This window comes from Suricata suricatta, chromosome 1 (genome assembly GCF_006229205.1).
Source record: "Suricata suricatta isolate VVHF042 chromosome 1, meerkat_22Aug2017_6uvM2_HiC, whole genome shotgun sequence".
Classification (NCBI taxonomy): domain Eukaryota; kingdom Metazoa; phylum Chordata; class Mammalia; order Carnivora; family Herpestidae; genus Suricata; species Suricata suricatta.
The window spans coordinates 144,788,658-144,813,234 of record NC_043700.1 but is presented as its reverse complement, the minus strand read 5'-3'; positions in this window follow the sequence as shown (position 1 = coordinate 144,813,234).

Sequence of the window (24,577 nt, the reverse complement as noted above, 5' to 3'; positions counted from 1 at the left end):
ACTATCACACAAATTCAGTAAAGTCACAGGTTACAAAATCAAAACACAGAAATCTGTTGCATTTTATACAACAATAATGAAGGAACAGAGAGAGAAATCAAGGAATCAATCCCATTCAGAACTGCACCAAAAACTGTAAGATACCTAGGGAAATTCCTAACCAAAGAGACAGAAGCTCTGTACTCTAAAAACTATAAAAAATTAATGAAAGGAATTGAAGATAACACAAAGAAAAGGAAAAGAAAATCATTACATGCTCATGGATTGAAAAAACAAATATTGTTAGAATGTCTATACTACTCAAAGCAATCTACACGTAATTTTTATCAAAACACCATAAGCATTTTTCACAGAGCTAAAACAAACAATCCTAAAATATGGAACTACAAAAGATCCAGAATAGCCAAAGCAATCTTGAAAAAGGAAAACAAATCTGGAGGCACCACAATTCTGGACTTCAAGTTATATTACAAAGCTGTAGTGATTAAGACAGTATTGTGCTGGCATAAAAATAAATACATAGACCAATGTAACCCAAAAGAAAATTCAGAAATTAACCCACAGTGATATGGTCAATTATCTTCAAAAAAGCAAGAAAGAATATTCCATAAAAAAACAAGGTAGTCTCTCCAACAAATGGTGATGGGAAAACCAGACAGTCACATGCAAAAGAATAGAACTGGATCACTTTCTTACACCAAACATAAAAATAAATTCAAGATGGATTAAAGACTTAAATGTGAGACCTGAAACTATAAAAATCCTAGAAAAGGATGTGTCCTTAGAGAAGGGAAACAAAGCAAAAATAAACTATTGGGATTTCATCAAAATAATAAGTGTCTGCACATCAAAAGAAACAATTAACAAAACTAAAAGGCAACCTATGGGATGGGATAAGATATTTGCAAATGACATATCTGATAAAAGGTTAGTATCTAAAACATATAAATAACATATAACTCAGCACTGAAAAATAAAATAATTTAAGTAAAAATGGAAAGAAGACATGAATAGACATTTTTCAAAAAAAGATACCCAGATAACCAACAGACACATGAATAGATTCTCAACACCACTCATCATCAGGGAAATACAAATCAAAACTACAATGAGATATTGCCTCACACCTATCAGAAGGACTAAAATCAGCAACATAAGAAACAATGGTGTTGGTGAGGATGTGGAGAAAGATGAACCCTCTGGCACTATTGGAGGAAATGTAAACTGGTGCAGCCTTTCTGGAAAGCAGTATGAAGTTTCCTCAAAAAGTTAAAAATAAAATTATCCTATGATCTAGCAACTTCACTGCTGCATATTTACCCAAAGGTTACAAAAATACTAATTCAAAGGAATATATGCACCCCAATGATTATAGCAGCATTACGGAAACAAACCAAGTGTCCATCAACTGTTAAATGAATAAAGATGGCATATATATACATACACATATCTTCTTGGAGAAGCCATCCTATGTTGCAAGCAATAGAACAAAAAATATTTTAATTCCAATAGCCACTACTATAGTGGGTTAATAGAAATTGTTTAAACCTTCCAAGGGCTACAAACAACATGTAACAAGGAGAAGCCACTTTCTGAGGTCACCCAATTTAATTTACATTCCTGGTGCTCTTAAGGCCATTAAATGACCATTTTCAAATGCTTTCATGCTCAAGTAGCAATATTTCTTCTCTGAGGCTTGTCCAGTTCCCACATTTGTCTTTTATCTCTTCTGAACATTCTCAGAAACTCAAAATCACATGCCTCCTTACTGGTTTATTTTCTTTGTGCTGTTCTACGGAGGCAGTTTAAGGGAGAACAAGACAGGAATGTCCATTTGGAACCTTATCTTCCCAGAACTGTTGTTGGAGTTTCTGCCTTTGTAACAAAATAAAATCTATTTTCTGCAAAAATAAACTTCAGTTATTAGAATGTTCTGAGTTAGACTCAAACATATTTTTCACCATAATATCTTTCTAAACCAAGTGTCTCTCACTATGGTTTAATGAATCCTGATTATTTTGTGAATAACACTCTTCCTATTTTCTTCTCTTGGATAATTCTTACAGATCTTTCAGCTCTCACTGTAGTGCTACTTCTGTGTGACATACTTCCTATCACTCAATTCTCAGGTGAGTCTTCCAAGACCTCTCATGGCCTACTGTACAGTACTTCACTTATAGAATGGTTCACACTGCATGTAAAGTCTTGAACAATCCAGTGAAGGAATGGGCAGAAGACATAGACAGACACTTCTCCAAAGAGGACATCCAGATGGCCTACAGGCACATGAAACGATGCTCAACATCACTCATCATCAGGAAAATACAAGTCAAAACCACACTGAGATACCACCTCACATTGGTCAGAGTGGCCAAAATGAAAGAATCAAGAGACTATAGATGCTGGCCAGAATGTGGAGAAACGGGCACCCTCCTACACTGTTGGTGGGAATGTAAACTGGTGCAGCCACTCTGGAAAACAGTGTGGAGGTTCCTCAAAAACTATCACTAGAACTCCCCTATGAGCCAGAAATAGCACTGCTAGGGATTTACCCAGGGGATACAGAAGTGCTGATGCATAGGAGCACATGTACCCCAATGTTCATAGCAGCAGTTTCTACAATAGCCAAATGATGGAAAGATCCTAAATGTCCATCACCTGATGAGTGGATCAAGAATATGTGGTATATATACACAACGGAGTACTACATGGCAATGAGAAAGAATGAAATATGGCCATTTGTAGGAAAATGGATGGACCTTGAGGGTGTCGTGCTAAGCAAAATAAGTCAGGCAGAGAAGGACAGATACCATATGTTTGTACTCATAGGTCTAACAGGAGAACAGGAGAAACCTAATGGAGGACCATGGGGAGGGGAAGAGGGAAAGAGAGTTGGGGAGATAGAGGGACGCAAAACCTGAAAGACTATTGAATACTGAAAATGAACCGAGGAATGAAGGGGGAGGGGAGGGGAGTGGAAAGGGAGGTGGTGGTGATGGAGGAGGACACTTGTGGAAAAGAGCACTGGGTGTTATATGAAAACCAGTTTGACAATAAACTATTAAAAAATAATAAAATAAAGTCTTGATTATTTCTCTGTACATTACACCAAAGTGTAGGCTTCATAAATTGAAGGATATTTTCTAGATTATTCATGATTGTATCCTCAGCCTCTTACAGAGTTTCTTGCATAAAATAAGCACTTTTTAATGATTTGGTGAATAAAGTATGATAGTCAATTATACAAATATTGAGGTCTAATAACTAGATTTTAATTCAAAGTATTTTATGGTAAGATCCTCTCAATGCCTTCTTGGTTTGCCATTCCCCACCTCCCAAATTCAAAGGGTGACATGGTGTGCCTGGGTGGTTCAGTTGGTTAAGCCTCTGACTTCAGCCCAGGTTGTGACCTTATGGCTTGTGCGTTTAAGACCCACATTGGGCTATGTGTGACAGCTCAGAGCCTAGAATTTGCATCAGATTCTGTGTCTCCCTCCCTCTCTGTCCAGTCCCTGCTTGCACTGTGGCTCTGCCTCTCTCTCAAAAATAAACAAAAATTGAAAAAAAGTTACAAAGCATTATTGCAACATAGAAACAATATAGTAAAACATATATAAAAGCCAAACTATTCATGCCTTCCATCTTCCACCTCACTTCAGTATGCACCTCTCCTTCATATTATTGTTTGATATGTATTATTCCATAAGCTTTTATGTAAATACAATTATCTTGTTTGATCTTTTAACCAAAATATCATCCTGCTACAATCAGTTGATAGCTTGCTTTTGTCACATTACCATATAAAATGGGCCTGATCACAGAGCAGTGGTTAAATGCCAAACAGGTCTATAGTTTTCTTTGACCCTTACCCCCAATTTATTTAGAAATATATTTTAGCAGATTGCTACTTGCCCTCCAATATTGCCCTCTTCTATCTTTGTCTATGCAATAGCACTTTCAATATTTAACTAGTGGAATGGCCTTCCCTAGATTCTTTCCCATCTCTGTTACATTTAGATGTGTCCATATGACTAAGTTTTGAATAATGGGATATGAGTACAAGTGATTGGGTGAATTTTGAATTTTAATTTTATACTTGACATTTTTCTTGTTCATTTTTTAGCTTTTATCTGATGGATCAGTAATGTGTCGATTTGAGAAGTTTGAAAAATACGGATGGAATCTAACACCTACGAATTGACAAAGCATGACAGAAGAAATCTCCAAAGGAACCTAAGTCCATTTAACTTCCTTGACTAGAGGCAACTCTGCCCTTGACTTTCAGTCACATAGAGACTGCTACGAGAGATGTAAATAAGCTTCTATTTACTGGAGTCACTTGGGTTCTAAGGTTCCATTATTAAAAGCGCATAGAAGGTACCTTAATTAATAGGTGGATTGCCACCTGAGAGTGGAGTACTGCCCCAATCAAAACAGCTACATGGCGTGGTTTAGCACTCAAGCTCTAGCTAATAAAGAAACAAACATCCCAGGCCAAAACCAGTTGTTCCTTGTTATATCATTTAGTAATATTCTTGGAAGATGTATCATAAATCTATTAAGCCTATAACTTTGAGAGAGGTGGTAGAAAAAAATCATATCATTGGTATGTTTGTGTGTCCTGGTGCTTCATGTTTTCAACAAGTTACTGTTGAAATAGAGAGGTTAGAAAAGAACCAGTATCTAAGGAGTGATTGAAGAGTTCTGCCAAGAGCCCAAATCTTTGCTAAGCTTGTAGTTTAAATTAATGGACTGAGGCAGCCAAATAAACTAGTTTCCAAATCAAGAAGAGAAAAGACTTGTTTTTTCCTAAGGATCTCCCTAACAGCTTTCTATTAGATATTCGTGGCTGGATGTTGAGCACCAACCTAATGATAAAGTTTCATTAGAAAGTGATACATTTACATCCAAGTGGATAATTGTAATGGCCTTAATGCTACCGTAATGAAAATGAGGGGTAAATGGATGGCTCAGATACAGAAAACAGTAAATAGAGAAGAGTCATCAAGCTTAAAATCTATGTCCAGAAGGGATCTGTAGCTGTAGTTATTTGCACAATATTGAGGAAATTGTATCATCAAAGGAAACACAAACCTGTTCTATAAAAGCATTTGTCCCGTCCCTGAGGCAGTACTTGCTCTCAACCATGTACCAGCAGGAGGCCGTCTCAGAAAGCTGTTTGGTCAGCAAGTAAACATACACTCAAACAACTTTAGACTTGGCTATTAATGATGCGGAATCTCCAAGAGATCAAATCCAGAAGTCAAAGAGACCAGGATATAAGGGGGTTATCAGCATAAAATCAGACACATTCTGATGAGATAAACAAAGAACATTTTCTACACTTAATATCTGCATTATCTAAGTATATACTGAATAAATTTCTTAAAAATAATAAAAATAATAAACAAATTGTGAACATTTGAGTAGTTTATTAAACACAGAAAACAGTAAGAGTATTATTTTCTTTAGTTTTATCTTAATAATCCCTAAGTTATTATTTTAAGTTTATTTATTTATTTTGAAGAGATAAAGAGAAAAAATTCACATGCATGCATGGGAGGGTCAGTAAGAGAGAAAAAGAGAGAATCCCAAGTAGGGTCTGCACCATAAGCATGGAGCCAAAAGTAGGGCTTGATCTCACGAACCTTGAAATCATGACCCAAGCCAAAATTAAGAGTCAGATATTTAACCAACTAGACATCCAGGCACTCCATAGTGCCAAGTTATTCTTTAACATTACTTTGACTTACTTTTATTTGAGATAACCAAATAGAAATTGTTTTAATGTTTCTAAAATGGTGAAATTCACATACAAATTTTTAATATTTGTAGAAAACAGATTCATTAAGAATTTGTATAAAGAAGTTTCTCAGTCTTTCTACTATTGGCATCAGTGGCTGAGTCATTTTTTGCAGGAAGTTGTCATGTGCTCCGTGAGATGTTTAGAAGTATCCTTGGCTTCTACAGACTAGATACTAGTAACATCTCTCAGTTTTGACGGCCAACCAAGCCTCTAGACACTGCCCAAGGTTTCACTGGAAGATAGTTATCTCCTGCTGAAAGCTCATGTTCACAGCTCTAGAACATGTATTCCATTCCGTGGAGTTCCTCCAGATAGCCTCTGTCCTTGCCTTCCAGAACCTAGAATATAGTTCATATTCTTTTCCACTAAATAACTTTCTAATTGTATCCTAGGCAATCTTCATTTTATTTATTTGCCTATCAAAAATTAAAGTTTTTTAATCTTATTATAGTTTTATTTTCTTCACTATAATTAAAATACATATCCCTGAAATACAGCAATTGATTTCTAACCATTTCCTCTCTATCTGTCTCAGTTTTTACTTCAGTGTCTATTCAAATTAATGAGAAAGCCTGAAAAAATACATGAATGAAGAAAAAAAGGAGAAATGAAAAATGTAGGACTTGTATTTTTGAATTCTGCTGTAGTAGGATTCTCGCACAGAGAGACAGGACACTGAGGCTTTTTTCCTCTGGGAAACAACTTTGTCATGCTAGCCCAGGCCCTATGGGTTCATACCTGAAAAACTGAGCCCCAAGCCCAGCAGGGCGTAGTCTTTTGTATAGTTTTTTTCTCCTTGTCTCTCTTATTTGGTAACATGCAGTCTGAATAAGTGGTCTATTTTACAAAGTCATGAGGATGTTCCACATGCACACATAGCCAAGTTGCCTTCTCTTTTCTTGAGGTTTTCACCACATTCCTTAGGGAGGGTCTCAACCACATTCCCCCCTTTGATGCCTAGACCCCCTATTTTGGGTCAAGGAGCATCATCTTGGTTTAGATATTTATTTTCCATAACATCATCACATGCATGGCCGTTTTCCTTTTGACCATTCCCTCAATGGGGTAGGAGACAGACTGTATAACCAGGGAAGCTAGGCAAAGTAGGATTAAGCAAACTCCCAAAATTAAGAGGATAATGCCTACGAGGGTTTTGAATCACTAAAAAATTGAAAACCATCCTATAAATAACTCCACAGGGTAGCAACGTTTCCAGGTCTGCACTGGGACATGAGCAACCTTTCTGATTCAATCTGTGATCTCCTCTATGACTTTTCTTTCATCATCTATCTGTAGGCAGCAGTTGCTCAGATTAGACTTTCTACAAACTCCTCCCTTAGAAGCAACCAAGTAATCTAAGGCTAAACGATTTTTATAGATAACACATTTTGGTTTGCTGCTTGGCTAGTAAGTTAAGAGCTTTGACAGTTTCACTGGTTACAATTTCTGCAATTGCTTGTAGTCTGATTAAGCGGTTTAGTATGGAAATAGGATCGTGGTAGCCCCAGAACCCATCCTCTATCCAGGTGGCAGGACAATAATATTGGATTTTATGCTCAGAAGGTCATTCGTCATCTTCCCAATTGCCAATTTATAGGACACATCATTTCCTTTGAGTCTCCCTATCCCCATACACATGGACTCCCAAATGTTCCTCTTTGGCAAGTGGAGGAGGAAGAAAGATGGACGAATAGTTTCCAGCATTCGTGACCCAGTTCAGCCTGATGCAAGTACTGCATAGGCTGTCCTTCCACATTTCCAGTACAGTGCACCTGGGCCCATCATTCAATGGCTGCATCCACATTGTCCCAGGCCTCTTGGAGATGAGAGAAGTTAGAGATCTGTCTCAGGGTCATCTGGGGATCCCCATCATTGGGTGTCCTGGGTGGTTGAGTTATAAAGTATTTGGTCTAGGCATGTTAAACTTCCAGCAGAGATGGTGAAATTTCTTCCCCACCAGGCAAAGCAGTTTCTCCCAATAATTAAGGTTTTGAGGAGCCAAACCCTGGTAGTAAAACTGGGATATTCTGTTCCATTATAAAGTTCATGGGGTCTAATTTTCTAGGCTCCTATGGCCATTGGTCCTCCATGTTGATTCCCCCACATACATAACAAGAAGAGACTTTAGAGTCAGGCTACAGTCTCTGCTAGGACTAGAAACAGATGTTTTGTTGTGATGGAGACAGGAGGAGGACCCTTCTCCATTTCTTCATAAAATAAATGCAAGACCTGGTCATGGCCTTATCTGTGACAGTAACTCTTTTAAAATACAGCACAGTTCCTGGGTCTGTGCCCCATCCAAATGTAAGTATACCAATCGATTGGTTTGTTTTTCATTTTGAGTGTCCTTGGTCAAGGATGGTAAAATTAATGGGGTTACGGGTTCTTGATTGGCAGTTTGACTCAGCCACACCCTTTGGGAGAATTGTTGCTTTGTCTTTAGTCTGCCAGGTGGCCCATGTGACACAGCACCAATAAGGACAGAAGAATTCAGGTCCCCAGGACCAAGAAAAACCACATGTACCAGACCCCTCACACACATGTATTTCTCATTGAGTCTATACTCTAGTTTCCATGTCAGACCACCATATGGGAAGCCATATCACAATGTATCACCTATGGCTGTATCTACATCAAAGAATATAAACACCAACTGGTCTGGATTGGTAGTTTGAGTTTTTTTAATTAGTCGACCCACACCGGTGGTGCATGTCTTGGGGTGACTCCAGACCTCTAGCCATTCCTCCATTGGGGGTCAAAACAAGTGTATTGACCCTCTTGTTGGCAGATCGAATAGGTGGTCTTATTGTGTATGCAGGTCTCCAGGATCTTCCCCTGGCATGAGAAGTGGGTAATGTATAGTAAGGTCCAAGTGACTCCCTGGCTTGACCTGGTTATGTGACTACATGGGTAACATGATGAGGAATCTAGGTCTACAGGAGGGGTCCAGATTAGAAGCAGCCAATACCAAGGAAGCACCCTATCCACAAAAGGAAGGTGAGTGCTAACAGAAACCTCTCACCACACTCCCAGCTGACCAGTGTGGCCTATGCCAATCCTATGAAGAAAAGTAGAGGAAGAATCACAATAACAGGGGGTGACAGCACATCACAGTAAGGAAGTAGATGTAGAAAATAAGGACAGTCTATTTGTTCCACTGGACTGTCAATTCCTCATGCTTCTGCAGTGCACAGATTAGTCAGCTTCTGGACTGACTAAAGCAGGGCTGCAGTCTCCCGAAGCCTCTGGAGTTGCAGATTGCTTTTTCTGAAGATAGGCCACGTCACGTGCCTTTTCTGTGTGTTCACCCGAGAGAGTGAACACAAATACCAATTTATTTACCTCCTCAGACCCAGGAAAGCTCAGTGAAGTCCACCATCATTTCCAAATGGGGCTCCCCCAACAATTTGCATCCCTGTTGTAGGTTATTTCGGGCACTTGTTTCACATTACTTGCATACTGCTTGGACTGTGCTGGAGAGTTGAAGGATGTAGAAATGTTGGCCCAACATAGTTTTGAAAGCTCTCCAGCCAATATGGGTTTCCTGATGGAACGTCTTGACAAAAGCTGGAGCCATGGCCTCAGGCTGTCTTCAAATTCCCACCATCCACCTGGGAGGTAGCTTTTATTTTCAGTCTTAAACCAGGTACTTTCACGTTTTGAGTAATTAGAGTCCTATTCTGCCAGTGGATTAGGGAACAGTGTGGCAGTTAAAGCCACTAATTGCGCTGTTCCTATGGAAAGTGCAAGATTTGCTTTTCGGCCGGCCTTATGGTTTCTCCAAGCAGCTGTGGTGTCTCCCATTTGACTGCCACTGTTTTAGGGACCCACACAGCATCTAGGAGTTCAAAGATTTCCTTTCCATACCTTATGTCTTTTCCTCCTGAGTTTATAAGACTCTTCTCTTTATATAAAACCCCTTCTACATGGAGGGTGGTAAAGAAATACTCAGAATCTATGTATCTATTAACACGTATCCCTGCCACCAGCTGGAGGGCTCAGCTTAGTGCGATGAGCTCTGCCTTCTGTGTGAAAGTCTCCTTTGGCAAAGGTTTAGTCTCAATGGTGGAATTTAGGGTCACCATGGAGTACCCTGAAAGGCATTCTCCCTTTTTCCCAAAACTGTTGTCATCAGTGAAATACACAGCATCAGGGTACTCCAGGGACTTGTCCCTCAAGTCTGATCATCTGGAGAACACTTCATCCATGACATTAACGCACTCATGATCTGGTTGACCTAGCCCAACAGGCAGTAGGGTTGTGGGGTTTAGGGTCTGCACTAGGTGAACGTCTGGGTTCTCCCATAGCATTCCCTGAAATCTGAGCATCTAGGCATTCGTTAACCAGTACTGTCCCTTGTACTCCAATTATGTCAATACTGAATGTGGCACTCAGACTGTCAATTCTTGTCCCATAGTTAACTTGCCAGCCTCAGTTATTAAGAGGGCCATGGCTGCAAGTGCCTGTAGACAGGGTATCCAGCCTTGGGCAACAGAATCAAACTGCTTGGAGAGAAATGCCATTGGATGATGCCATGACCTGAACATTTGGGTTAAGACTCCCACCACGATGCCATTCATAAATATACAACAAGAAGGACTTAGACATGTCTGAGAATCCCAGACCAGGAACTTTGGTGAGGGCCCATTTGATCTCTTCAAAGGCTATTTGCTCTACTGGTTCCCATAACAGCGGTTCCTGCTCTCGCCTCTTTGTGGCCTCATAAAAGGGTTTTATCAAGACAGAGAAGTTAGGTGTCCAGATTCTACAGAAACCTGTGGCCCAAAGAAACTCCTGAACCTGATGTCAGGTTGATGGAACCAGGATCGAACAAAAAGCCTGTTTTCTCTCCGGGCCAAGTTGGCACTGCACATGGGAGAGGTGAAAGCCAAGGTACCTGACTTCCTTTTTACAAATTTGGGCCAGTTTCCTTGTGATCTTATAGCCAGTTTCCCATAGGAGGGTAAGGAGCTGCCAAGTTCTTTCCAATGCAATCCTCCTGAGACCTTCCAGCCAGCAGTGCATCATCTACTTACTGAAGCAAGACACTGCCATGTTGATCCACTGGGGAAGCCCTTAGGTCTGAGGCTAATGTAGTGCCAAAAATAGGAAGTTTTTGAACTTTTGAGGCAATCTGGGTCCAACTCACTTGGCCCTTGTCAGCATTTTTAAGATCTCCCACTGGAAAGTGAAGATCAGTTGACTCTGAGGGCCAGGCAGATGCGTAAGGAGGCATCGTTGAGGTCTAGGCATGTGAAGAAGGCAGCGCTGGTGGAGATAAGACCCAAGAGAGTGTATGGATTGGGTACAACCGAGTGCATGTTGATGGTAGCGTGGCTTACTATTTGTAGATCTGGGATGCCCAGATAGTCATCAGTGTCCCACTTCTGGTCTGGTAGGAGAGGCATGTTCCAAGATGATGGATAGGGTAGGAGGATCTCTTATTTTAGAAGTTTCTCCAGGTGCCTGTGTATCCTCACCTGTGCCTTATGAGAGATGAAATATTGTTGGAGAATGGGCTCTGCCCCTGGCTTTAATTCTACAATTACTGGAGGTATGCTCCATGCCAGACTTGGTGGGTTGTCCTCAGCTCACATCCCTGGTACTCTGAAGGGCAGCTAAGGTCCCTATTGTGGTTCCTCCATGAGACTGTAGAGATGCAATTCTTTCTCTTAGGGAATCATGAGAATCATACTCGTTGCTTCTGACTTTCATAGAATCAGAGAAGTTTCTCCCTGGGAGTTGAGTCTGCAGATTTCCCAACAGGCTCTGACCCATTAAAGCCAAGAGGCAGTACGGGAGGTACAGGAATTCATGAATGACTTTATGGTCGCCTAAACTGCATCACTGAGGCAGCAGAAAGGCACAGTCTTCCAATTGACTGTGGCCCCCACAATGGTGGGTTGTCTCTGTGAGAGGGGGCCCACAAGCTAGGTCATCACCGAGTGTTCCACCCCAGTATTTACCATGAAGTCGATGGGCCTGACTTCCATATTCATTCAGACCATAGGCTTTTGGGGGCCTAACAAAATAGAGACTCGTCTGTCCTAGTCCTCCTTATATTACACATATCTCACAAAATTATCGTCGAGGGATCCAGGAGGCAGTGATGCTGGTTGGTACTGGCCCTGCACCACATGGCCTCTTTCTTTCTGCTTGGGGCCCTGCTGAGAATTACCCAGATGAAGGGGCACTCTTTTTTCCAGTGGCTGTCCTGATAACAGTAAGCACACTGGTTCCATCCTAACTTTGGTCCTGGGGGAGATGATCCTCCATGCCATTCCCCTTTTCTCGCCCTGGCCCTGGCCCTATGGGGCACCTTTCTGGGAGCATTTCAACCACCCCACCTAGACAGAAGCTAATAAGTCTGACTTTCTCTGCATCTTCTGGTGTTCTTCCCTCCACATCATCTGGTCACGGTTGACAAACACCTTAGTTGCTACTTCCAGCAACTGACTGGCATTCATACCTGCAAAACCCTCTGGCTTTTGCAGCTGTGCCTGACCCCCTTGGTCCTGACATATGATGGCCACATTGACCACCTGCTGGCTAATGGGCACCTCTGGATCAAAAGGGGTGTAGAGATGAAATGCCTCATGTAGTCTCTCACAGAACTGGCTTAGTCTCTCCTTGGGTCCCTGGAGCACTTCTCATGTTTTATTCATGTTTACGGCCTTTTATCCCCCTTCCTTCATGACATTTAGAAGGACTTCTTGATACCATTCAGTCCTTGTGAGCTATCTATCTATATCATTTGGGTCCCCTTTGGGATCCTCTCCAGGAAATTGAGCCCAAATGTAAACCTGGATGTCTAATGTCCCAGCCAGGGTATTCTCCTTTAACCATTTTTGGGCCACCTAGGTAATTTGGCGATGTTCCTCTGTGTTGAAGAGGATCAGAGGAGTTGCTGGCAGTCTGTCCAGGTAGGTTTATGGGTTTGAATTATGGACTGCATTAGTTCAATCAGAGCCCGAGGCTTCTCCATATAAGAGGGAGTATGCTGCTTCCAATTTAGAAGGTCCATAGTGATAAAGAGTTGGTACACAAAACCATTCTGGCCTCCTCAGATCTGGCCTTCCTGCTCATAACAGATGGATCGCTCAGGTTTCCTCAGTGGCATCTGTAGGGCTCCCTGGTGTTGGGAGGGACTGATTCACTGGCCTGCTCTTCTAGTCATCTTCCAGGAAGGGTGTATGGGGTTAGGATTGGTGATCTGGGCAGCTGGTCACATCCAGAGAGGCTGATGGTGCTGGAGGTAGCAAGGCCTTGGGACTAGGGGTAGGCTCTGGTGGGGCTTTGGCACCTGCAGTGGCTGGAGGTGCAGGTGACAGTGAGGGGTACAGTGGGGCATATGGTGGTGGGGTCCCCTCAGACTCTCTCAACAGTATCAGTTTTTCAGTTTTTGGCCAGCATTTGGAGAAAGCCATAACACAAGTCATCATAACTTTACATTTCACTTCAATCCAGACTTTTAGCCAAAGTGGCTAGATAGGACCAAGTCTTGCCAATGGTCAATGTAAGTAAAGTCAAGATGGCCTGGGAGACCACAATTACCCTCAACATTTGTCCAACTAGTTCCTTGTCAAGTGAGCCTTTGGAATGACAGCCCACCATGAAATACGGCCAATCAATTTCACAGAAAGTCTGAAGCTTTCCTGGACATAGTTTGATACCATAATCTCCGAATATCCCCTTTTGTAATTCCTCAACATACACTCTAGGGAGTTGGTTTACTCTGCTTTCCACTGATTTCCTTGCCCCTAATGGACAACTTTCATACATAACAAGAGGAAAAGTGGGGAAGGAAGGGACTAATTTGGAGAGGAGGCATACTCACTCCATCTGTTTCCAGTCGCTTTCCTCTTGGAGCTATTTCCGGTACTTCTTAGCATTGGCAGGTTCAATATCAAACCCTGAGTTGAATCAGATTCTCGAGGAAGTCTGATGCCACCCTAAGCCATATGAGGTCATCATGAAACCACACATTAGGACTGAACATTCGCTTCAGCCCATTGATTTGATTCCATGCAATAATTCCAACCCACCACCCAGTGCCCAGTGTCTTAGAGTTCTGTTTTTGTTCCTCATGGAACTACTTGGGCAACTCTGGGAGGTGATCAGACTCCTCTTCTTCCTCTTAGGGGTAGGTCTATCAAAACAAACCCAGGTTCTTACCAGTCTGATGGGCAGCACTTTCTGAGCTTGTTCCTGGGCTTCACCGGGTTCTATTGTGCATCAGAGGTCCGTGACCTGGCATGCCAGGAGGGGCTAGTCTATAGATCAAGTGGTGCCAGGCAGGGTCGCTTCTCCTGGCACTCTGATGTATGCACGTTGGTGACCAGGGAGGTGGAAATGCACTGTCTCCAAATCCCGGGTGACCCCCCCCCCAATGCAGCAGGATTCTTGCACAGAGATGGGACACTGAGGCATTTTTTTGTCCAGGAAGCAACTTTATCTACCATGCTGGCACAGGCTCAGTGGGTTCATCCTGAAAAACTGAGTCCCGAGCCTTTTGTACAATTTTTGTTCTTTTGTCTTTCATATATGGTAACATAAGTCTTAATGAGTGGTCTATGTTACAGAGTCATGAGGAGTATTGTGCATATACACATAACCAGCTTGGCTTTCCTTGTCTTGAGGTTTTCAACACATCCCTTAGGGATAAGTGTGATAACTACCACAGTGCCATTTGTAGTTATCATATCAATTATATAACAACACTTTAGATTTTATTTACATACGTGTTTTTTCTGCATAAACAATATAAAAATAACACATTGCAATTGATAAACAAAACAATATGCACCAACTGACCTATGTTCATTCTAATATTACAACATTCCAGTAGAACTTTTACAGTAAAAGTTCCAAATTTCATGACCCCAGAGTCAGTATTCTTATGACTTAAAATAAAATGCATTGGGCTTTTACCTCTAAACTCTGATTTAAAAAAATGACTTAAATATACTTAAAATAATCATGCTAATATGTCAGCAGCTCAAATATCCTACAGAAATAAATATAGTCCTAGCAAGTGAAGCTCTGATACATTTTCGTATTTCTCAGTCCAAAAATTAATCTTGAAAACAGTGGCTGTGCTTATTTATTATATGCTCCACATGAAAAGAAAGAGGCTGTGATTTTTTTTTGTTTCTTATTGTTGTTTTTACACATCTATAGAGAAAGCAAAATATCAGATTGCTTATTTTCATAGTATTAGTGATTTTAAAAATTATGAATGCTAAAAGAAAACAGAGAATTAGAGCAACTGTTTTAATGAATTGTAATTAGCAATATTCAGGTAACCTCACAAGGTTTAGGAAGTCAAAGTTGACTTATTCTGATTATTTGAATGGATGTGGGATGGTCTTCAGAAATCAATCAATGACATTTCTGACTTTTAACTCTGTTCTTAGGTAGTGTCTTATTCAATTTATTATATCATCTGTAAAGTACAAATGGCTATAAAACAAGTAGTAGCTCTTCCTCATTTGATTACTTTTATTCTCTCTAGTTCTTAACAGCAGTTAATCTTCCAGGCTTTGACAATAAAAATGAATTTTATGTAAGGATTTATTATCAACAGTTAAGTAATAACTAGAGAATGCTATCCTCCATGGTTTTAAAAATCTATCAGTGTTATATGCTACCCACCAATCTACTCAGGTGATAGGTTTAAAAGCATTTGGGGGCTGGATAGTTTTAAAAGTATTTGGGGGGGGAGGTTTTATAAGGATCAGTAGTTTACCCTGATTTGAAATTGTCACAGAAATTTGGGAAAGCATTCACTGTTTCTTTAATTTATTAAACTTATTTATTTAGCATCCAACATGTTCCAGGCAATGTTCCACTCTGATAAATTCTATGAAGAAAATAAATGCAGGAAAGTGATAGAGAGTGACGTGAGGGATTGTGTGATTTCTATCAGTTAGTCAGAGAACTAAGAGAATGGGAAGGTATTTAGAATGAAACTTAGTTTACAAGTAGATGCCAGGCATAAAATAGTTGACAGTAAGACATCTAGACAAATAGAAAACAATGAAAGAAAAAAAATCTAAGGAAAGATAGAGATTTGATTTTCAAAAATAAGAGTTATGCTTTGGACATGTAGTAGGAAGTAAGATAAACAGTAAGAAAAATACAACCTCTAAAAATGACCAAAGATCCCAAATTATGAACTGAAAATAATAAATATTGCTACCCAAAAATAAGACATTATTAAAAGATCAGTGTATGTATTGATAAGATGCAATATTTAAAGTTTATTTATTTTGAAAGAGATGGACAAAGAGAGAATGGCTGAGGGGCAGAGAAAGATGGAGAGAGAGAGAGAACCCTAAGTGTGCTCTGCATTGCCAGTGTCAACCCCTGAGTTGGGGCTTGAACTCAGGAACCATGAGATCATGACCTAAGCCAAAATCAAGAGTCAGATGCTCAACCAACTGAGCCACCTAGGTGACCCAAGACAAGGTTTTTTTTTTAAGCAAAGTAATTTATGTTTAACATAATTTTTACCAAATTTCACAGTGGATTCTTCTGAATATGAATTTCCAGAATATGGTTCTGGAAATTATCAAAAAACCTCAATAAGTAGAAATTTTAGAGACATATAACTATGATTTTATCTTATACAATTAAATATTTAAATTTCCCCTCAATATTTTGTTGTTTCTTTGTTACATTTGCTTTCTTTAATTTTTGTCATTTCTGATCCTCCACTTTTACTATTAGTGAGAAGCTGAATATCAGTTTGAGGGGGCCATATAACTTGGCAGAAGTTGAGAAAAAGACAGATTTTCTAGCACAAGAAAATAATGAGTTTGAAAGTCTGTGGGAAGGTCAGACTCACCTGACCATGAATAGGAACTAGCAAGATGGAGTTATGAGTAACATAATATTAGAAAAATAGGAACTATATGGCAGATAAAAGGAAAAATCTTGGAATTACATTCATGATGTAAATTTCTTATTTCTACTGTATAGTTTTAATAAAATGTACATCAATGACAAATATTTGATATTTTGAGAGAACAGATATGCTGAAATTCTTTGGCCACATAATACATAATGATTCTGTTTGGTTCAATATATATTTCAATAATAATTATATACATAGATAGTCTTACAAGATTGGAAGGAAAGTCATCAGAGATCAAGAAAGAAGCAAGTGAAACTATTTATGGAGAAATATTAGTGCTACTCCATTCTTAATGTTTTATTCAAATGACCACTCAGGGAGCTATACACAAATAGTGAATTGGTTGAGATGACCATACCCAACATGAGACCCATGAATTAGGCATCATGATAAGGGAGACTGAGCAAACTACAAAACAAAACTGCAATAAAAATACTCAGCATTAGAGTAGGTAATAGGAACACTTGCTTGGATTAAATTAGATCTAGCTAAAGTGGAGAAAAGCTTACCCTGTGAATTTGTGGCCATAGGCTGGCTTTCAGGTGGATTTGGGTCAGAGTTAATACTCTTTAATTGGTCTACAAATCCACAAACAAACAAACAAACAAACAAAAAAGAAAGTATGTCTCAATTTAAAGTGTCCCAGGCATATGGCAGAGGCAAAGGCAAACCGCTTTTGTGAGAAAATACTGTAAATTTAGCACTTAAGTCATGATAATTCTATTGAGCATATGATCAAGTATTGGACATCACAGAACATAAAATCATACATTTTCTCAAATGAGAGTAGATGAAACATGCATAGAATAACATCAGATTTAAGAAGACTTCAGGTAAAAATATCATTATCACACATAGTTATATCACATTATAGTTGACATTTTAAGGAATTAAAACTTGGTAAAATTCACAAGACCATTAAAACTGACCAGAGATGTTTGAAGATAAAAAGAAAACCCCTCAGACCCATATAATAACTGGTCAATAATTATATTTAAAATTAATATTAACAAATTTAAGTAGTAGATTTTACCTAGCCACAGAAAACTAGTGAAATAGAAAACAGAGCTGAGAAATTTAACAAAATGCAACACAGAGAAACAAAGAGATGAACATATGAGGAAATGAAGATACATGGAAGATACAATAAGATGGACTACATAAGTTTGTAAACTTTCAAGAGGAGGGTATAGCAGCACTTTCTACAATAGCAAAATCATGAAAAGAGCCTACATGTCCATCACCTGATGAATGGATCAAGAAGATGTGATATGTATATATATATATACACACACACACACACACACACACACACACACACACACACACACACAATGGAGTATTACATGGCAATGAGAAAGAATGAAATATGGCCATTTGTAGTAAGGTGGATGGACCTCAAGGGTGTCATACTAAGTGAAATACGTCAGGCGGAGAAGGACAGATACCATATATTTGCACTCATGGGTCTAACAGCAGAAACCTAACTGAGGACCATAGGGAGGGGAAGGGGGAAAGAGAGTTAGAGAGAGAGAGGGACACAAATCATGAGAGACTATTAAATACTGAGAATGAACCAAGGGCTGATGGGGGAGGGGTTGATGGTCATGGAGGGGAGCACTTGTGGGGAGAAGCACTGGGTGTTGTATGGAAACTAATTTGACAATAAACTATTATTAAAAAAAGAAAGAATGGTGCTTTTTAAAAGAATATAAGAAATATTTTCTCAGATGCTGAACACACAATAAATTCCAAGAAGTACAGAAAAATATAAACCTATATATTGTAAGATTGGTTATCAAAGATATACAAATTATTTCCCAATTATCAAGTAGAAAAGACTGATTATCTTTAAAGATGACTTTTATCAACATTAATAGAAGGCAGAGACAGTGGAAAATATTTTCAGAGAGAAACTTAATGGTCCACCTAGAATTCCATAAATAATGTACAAAATTATATTTTTTAAAGTTTATTTATTTTCAGATTGATGAAGGGTCAGAGAAAGAAAGGGAGAGAGAGAGAATCCCAAGCAGGTTCTGTACTGTCAGTGCAAAGTCCTACTGGAGGCTCAATCCCCAAAACTGAGAGATCAGGATGTGAGCCAAAATCAAAAGCCAGATGCTTAACTGAATGACCCACTCACGTGCCCCTGAAATTATATTTCAAGAAAAAATTATATGATTTTATTTTCAGATTAAAAATAACCTGAATTATTCACTAACTGAATTTTGAGATCAAAGAAAGTATCTTAAGAAAAAGATTATTGGAACATGAAGAAATAAGGAATAAAGAAATATAGTACACATGTACAAGCTTATGTGAACAAAAAGACGAGCTGAAAATATAGAGCTCAAACACTGGCCAATGAGAGTATTGTAAACTGAAGGGTAGAGATGGGAGGGAAAGCATTTTAAACCCTTTTCTACTTTTTATCTCCCCAAGATCATTGTACAGAGTCTAAAATACTAAGGTGTGAATGCTTCTTACACCAAGCTATATGTTACAATTTCCCTTACCTATCTGAAGTTAATTCTACCTACTTAAAAAAATATTATTAGCTCTCTCTACACTTACCACAGTTTCAGCTTGTGAATCATTGCTGAGTTCTCTTGATATAGACAAATGCATCAGAAATTTAGATAATTCCATTTTTTAAAGAAATTTCTGCTTAGAGCCTTTTGATCTGTTTTCATTCTGACCTTTATATCATTTGCTGCTTTCTTTTCTCCAAATGTTTGTTGATCCTTCTCATACTGGAGACTCTTTACCTCTCTCTTGGGCTCAATCCCCTGAGCCTTCTTTGTTCATATTCCTTTGCTTTTTTCACTTTTTTTTCCAAGATACATTTTCCAGTTCCTTGGGGAGAAAAGATACATCAATTTGCATTCCTTAGAAAAAGTTTAGGAGAACATACTTTCTTTTTTTATGTAGATGAGTACTTGCAGTGGAATAGAAATGAGAGATGCAGGATAAATAGCTAACCACCCTAACCAAGCATGTCAGCTAGACTGTAGGTTCATTCTGATACCTTGGAGATCTCTGAAAGTTGAATTAAACAACTGAGTTGATCTCATTTTACGACATGAGAACTAATGGTTGGTAAAAAGCTACAGGTTGTGTGTCAACAGTTGCATGTTGCAGCTTTGCAAAGGTAGTAGTATGACCCTTCGTGGGAGCTGAGCGTTTAGGCCCCGAATCATTAGAAGGGAACATTCACAGGAGCTAGGTGATGAATACATATGGCAGTAAAGAAAATCAAGACAAATTACTGACAGCATTTGCTCAGTTGCACTTGGGTCTCACATTATTGATTTGTCCAGTTGCAGATCTTCAATGTTCTGGCTGGTCACATTTCTAGGAAAATTTACAAAAGATAAAATAGTAGGATAAACTAAATATTCCAAGGCTGCTATTCCTCTAGAGAACATAACTGACACTTTTACTCCTCCCCATAAGACCCATTCCTATTTCTACCCTTTGTTCCCAGATCATACGTCCTAACAATTGTGAATGCAGCACTATAAAATGGTTATTGTTTTAAGGCAGTTAACCTCAAAATTTAGTATTCATTGTAATTATCCAGAGAGTTTGTTAAAACACTGCTTAAGGAGCCCCAGCTACAGAATTTCTGTTTCGGTAGTTGTAAGGTGAGACTTGACTATTTGCACCTTTTTTAAGTTCCTGGGTGATATTGATGCTACTGGTCCAAGAATGAAAGTTTGATGACCACTGATTTAATCTATATATTCTGTATAAGAATGTCCTATTTCAGCTTATGAAGTCACTAAGATGGTACCGCAGCTGTACCTTCAAGAGACTATTCATTCAAGCTTCCTGGAAATGTAATAGATTGCAATAACAGTGGGTCTCAAGATCATTATTTCACCACTACATCACCATTTCTGTAATATAGTTCACTTGGAATGAAATGAAGTCATGCAAAGTTCAAAACAGTAGATAAAACATTCTTTGAACCCTTGAATAGTTTTGCTGCTTGGGGCAGGGCAGCCAGGAGAGAGTCCCCAGAGTGTGTCAATTCTGAGCAAGATAAAATGTTTTCCTTTCAAAGATAGAAAGGGCTGTATATAATCAACATACCACCAAGTAATTGGTTTCAGTTGGTTACTAGTTAGATATTTAGCAGTGGCAATAGTTAAATCTGATGTAGTAAAAAGAAAAGAATCTATACTTTTGGGCTCAAGGGCATCCAACATTTTTTCAACATAAGTACTAGAATAACATACCTGTTAGAGAAGTACAGCATTCACCAAAGGTTGAACTAGACTAAGTTCTATTGGCTGTTACATCCTGCCCATTCGTTTTATCTAGTCAGGAATATAGTGGGTGATCTTCATTGGAGCATAAAAATGCAATGTATCTGCACTCTTATAAGTCCATACACATGCCTCTCTTTGAGACTTCCTAATCCCTAACTTTTAAAAATTTTATTTTTATGTTTTTGTGAATTATTTTATTTTGTTTTATTTTCAAGTGTCTGCATCTTATTTCTTCTTATTAATTTCATTATTGTTTTTGTTTTTTTCAGGTATTTAAAAAAATTTAAGAGTTTATTTTTGAGAGAGAAAGACAGAGAGTGAGTGGGGTAAGGGAAGAAAGAGAGGGAGACACAATTTCTGAAGCAGGCTCCAGGCTCTGAGCTGTCAGCTCAGAGCCTAATGCGATGCTTGAAATCACTGACTGTGAGATCATGACTTCAGCCAAAGTCAAACGCTTAACCGACTGAGCCACCCAGGCACTCCTCAAGTTTTTATTTATTAATTGATTTATTTTAAAGTGTGTTCATTTATTTTCAGACAGAGAGAGAGAAAGAGAGGATGGGAGGAGCATATATATATATATATATATATATATATATATATGTAGAGAGAGAGAGAGAGAGAGAGAGAGAGAGAGAGAGACAGAGAGAGACAGAGAGAGAGACAGAGAGAGAGAGACAGAGAGAGAGAGACAGAGAGACAGAGAGAGAGAGACAGAGAGAGAGAGAGAGAATCCAAGCGGACTCAATTGCCAGTGCAAAGCCAAGCTCATGAACTGAGCTGAAACCAAAATTTGGATGCTCAACCAACTGAGCCACCCAGAAACCCCTCAAGTTTTTACTGAAATTCCAGTTAGTTAACATACAATATAATACTATTTCAGGAGTAAAATTTAGCGATTCATCACTTACATATAATACCCAGTGCTCATCACAAGTGCCCTCCTTAACACTCATCACCCATTTAACCTATCCCCCTGGCTACCTCCCCTTCAGCACCCTCAGTTTGTTCTCTCTAGTTAAGAATCTGTTTTATGTTTTGGCTCTCTCTTTCTTCCTGCCATATTCTATTTCTTTTCTTAAATTCCACATATAAGTGAAATCATATGGTACCTGTCTTTCTCTAACTGATTTGTTTTGCTTAGCATAAGACACTCTAGCTTCATCCACATAACTGCAAATGGCAAAATTCCATTCATTTTGATGGATGAGTAATATTCCATTGCAAAAGTATACCACATCTTCTTTGTCCATTTATCAGTCCGTGGACATTTAGGCTCTTTCCAGAATTTGACTATTGTTGATATTGTTGCTATAAACATCAGGGATCAGGTGTCCTTTTGAATCAGTATTTTTGTATCCTATGGGTAAATAAATTTTTTAGATCATAGGATGGTTCTATTTTTTAACTTTTTAAAGAACCTCCAAACTGTTTTCCAGAGTGGCTACACCAGTTTGCATTCCCACCAAAAGGGTAAGAGTCGCCTTTCTCTCCATCCTTGCCAGCATCATTTGTTTCTCGTGTTGTTAGTTTGAGCCATTTTTCACAGGTTTAAGGTGAAATCTTATTGTAGTTTTGATTTGTATTTCCCTGATGATGAGTGATGTTGAACATCTTTTCGTGTGTCTGTCGGCCATCTGGATGTCCTCTTTGTAAAACTTCTATTCATATCTTTTCTGCCCATTTCTTAAATGTAATCCTTGACCTTCTAACCATGCCGCTTTTAGACCCTTGACCAATGAGCTAAGCCATTTTCTATCCTTTATGACTCTTTTGCTCTGAACAACATATTTCTCTTCATAATATAGATACACTACTCACTGAAGGGGAAAAAAACAACCACCCATTAGGAGAATTTATTCTAAAAACTCTTTTCTAAGGGCGCCCATGATTGGGAGCATAGTAAAATAGCAGTTCATTTATGGTTTGTATTCTCATGCCAGATCAACCCACCCTTGAACCAAACATGCACCTTTTCTTCTTTTTCTATTAGGACTTTTATGTAGCTCATGAGATGTGATTGGACTTAACGAATAGCCCTCTCAGATGTTCTTGTACTTTTATAATTAACTCCTGTACTAATCCCTAGGTAAATCTGCTCTCCAGTTGTAGAGTATGAAAATCTATTTGAATCATTTTAAGGAGACCCTAAAATGCGAACTCTGCTTTGAATTCTGACAGTAGATTTAAAACTATCATTTTTCTTGTAATAATTATAGTTAAGTGTTGCTAAGAGCTTCAACAGTCACTGGCACAAATAAGTTTTAGAAAATATTAGCTGTTATTTTTCCTAAATTTGACCCCCTATCCTCTTTATTCCCAAATCAGGAGAATTACTTCCTTCCCTTTCCCCAGTGCAAGCATAATGTTGAAGAGCAATGCACAGGAAAACAAAAACAAAAACTAAAGTGTGTGTCTATTATGGATAGTATTAAGGGGGCAGTGGTTTGGGGAGGTGATAGTATTAAGGGGGTAGTGTGTGGGGAGGTGATTAGGTCCCCTCATGCATGATTAGGGAACTTCACGAGTGGGAACACTGCCCGTATAAGAAGAGAAATGAGAGCTTGTTTCCTCTGCTTTCCACCATACAAAGATACAAGAAAAAGTCCACCAGCTGCAAAAGAGTAAAGAGCTCCTACCAGATATCACATGCTCCTATGTCTTGATCTCAGACTTTCCAGCCTCCACAGCTTAGAACTAAATGTGTTGCTTAAGCCATGCAGTCTATACTTTATTTGTTTTAATGTTTTTGTTCATTTTTGAGAGACATAGAGAGACAGTGGGAACAGGTGAGGGTCAGAGAGAGAAGGAGGCACAGAATCCGAAGCAGGATCCAGGCTCTGAGCTAGCTGTAAGCACAGAGCCTGATGCGGGGCTCGAACCCACGAACCGTGAGATCATGGCCTGAGCCGAAGCTGGACTCTTAACCTACTGAGTCACCGAGGCGCCCCAAGCCATGCAGTCTATGGCAATTTGTTATAGCAGTATAAACTGATTAAGACAGTGGCCTATCCTGACCCCAAAGAAATCAATAGTAAAGAGAACAGATTTTTACTATTTTTGAAATTTCTCTTGTGTTATTTCTTAATTCTTTTATACAAAATAAGATTCATTCTTTCAGGACTTCACTCCTTTCACACAAAACCCTCCACATATTTTCTCCAAAGATGGATCCAATTAGACAATATGAGGCTAATTACCACTTACTATAATTATTGCTTATTACACCTGCATATGTATTTTTCTCATGATTACCATAAGATAGATATTCATTGTTAGGGCCAATAGCTGATTCATGTACCTTCTATGAATTGTTAACCTTATTTGGATAAATGCAACAGTCTTCTTGTTTTTGCCGTGTGTGTGTGCACGCTCACGTGTGTGTGTGTGTGTGTGTGTGTGTGTGTGTGTGGTTCCAAGAATGTGAATATTCCAGTGTTTCCATTTTGTTTTCTCTTGATTTACCTCTCCTAACCCTCTGTCCCTCTCTCTCTAGCTCTCACTCTTGCTCTCACTCTCTGTCCCTCCTCATACCTTTCTATCCTTGACTCTCTTTCTGATTTCTCATGAATG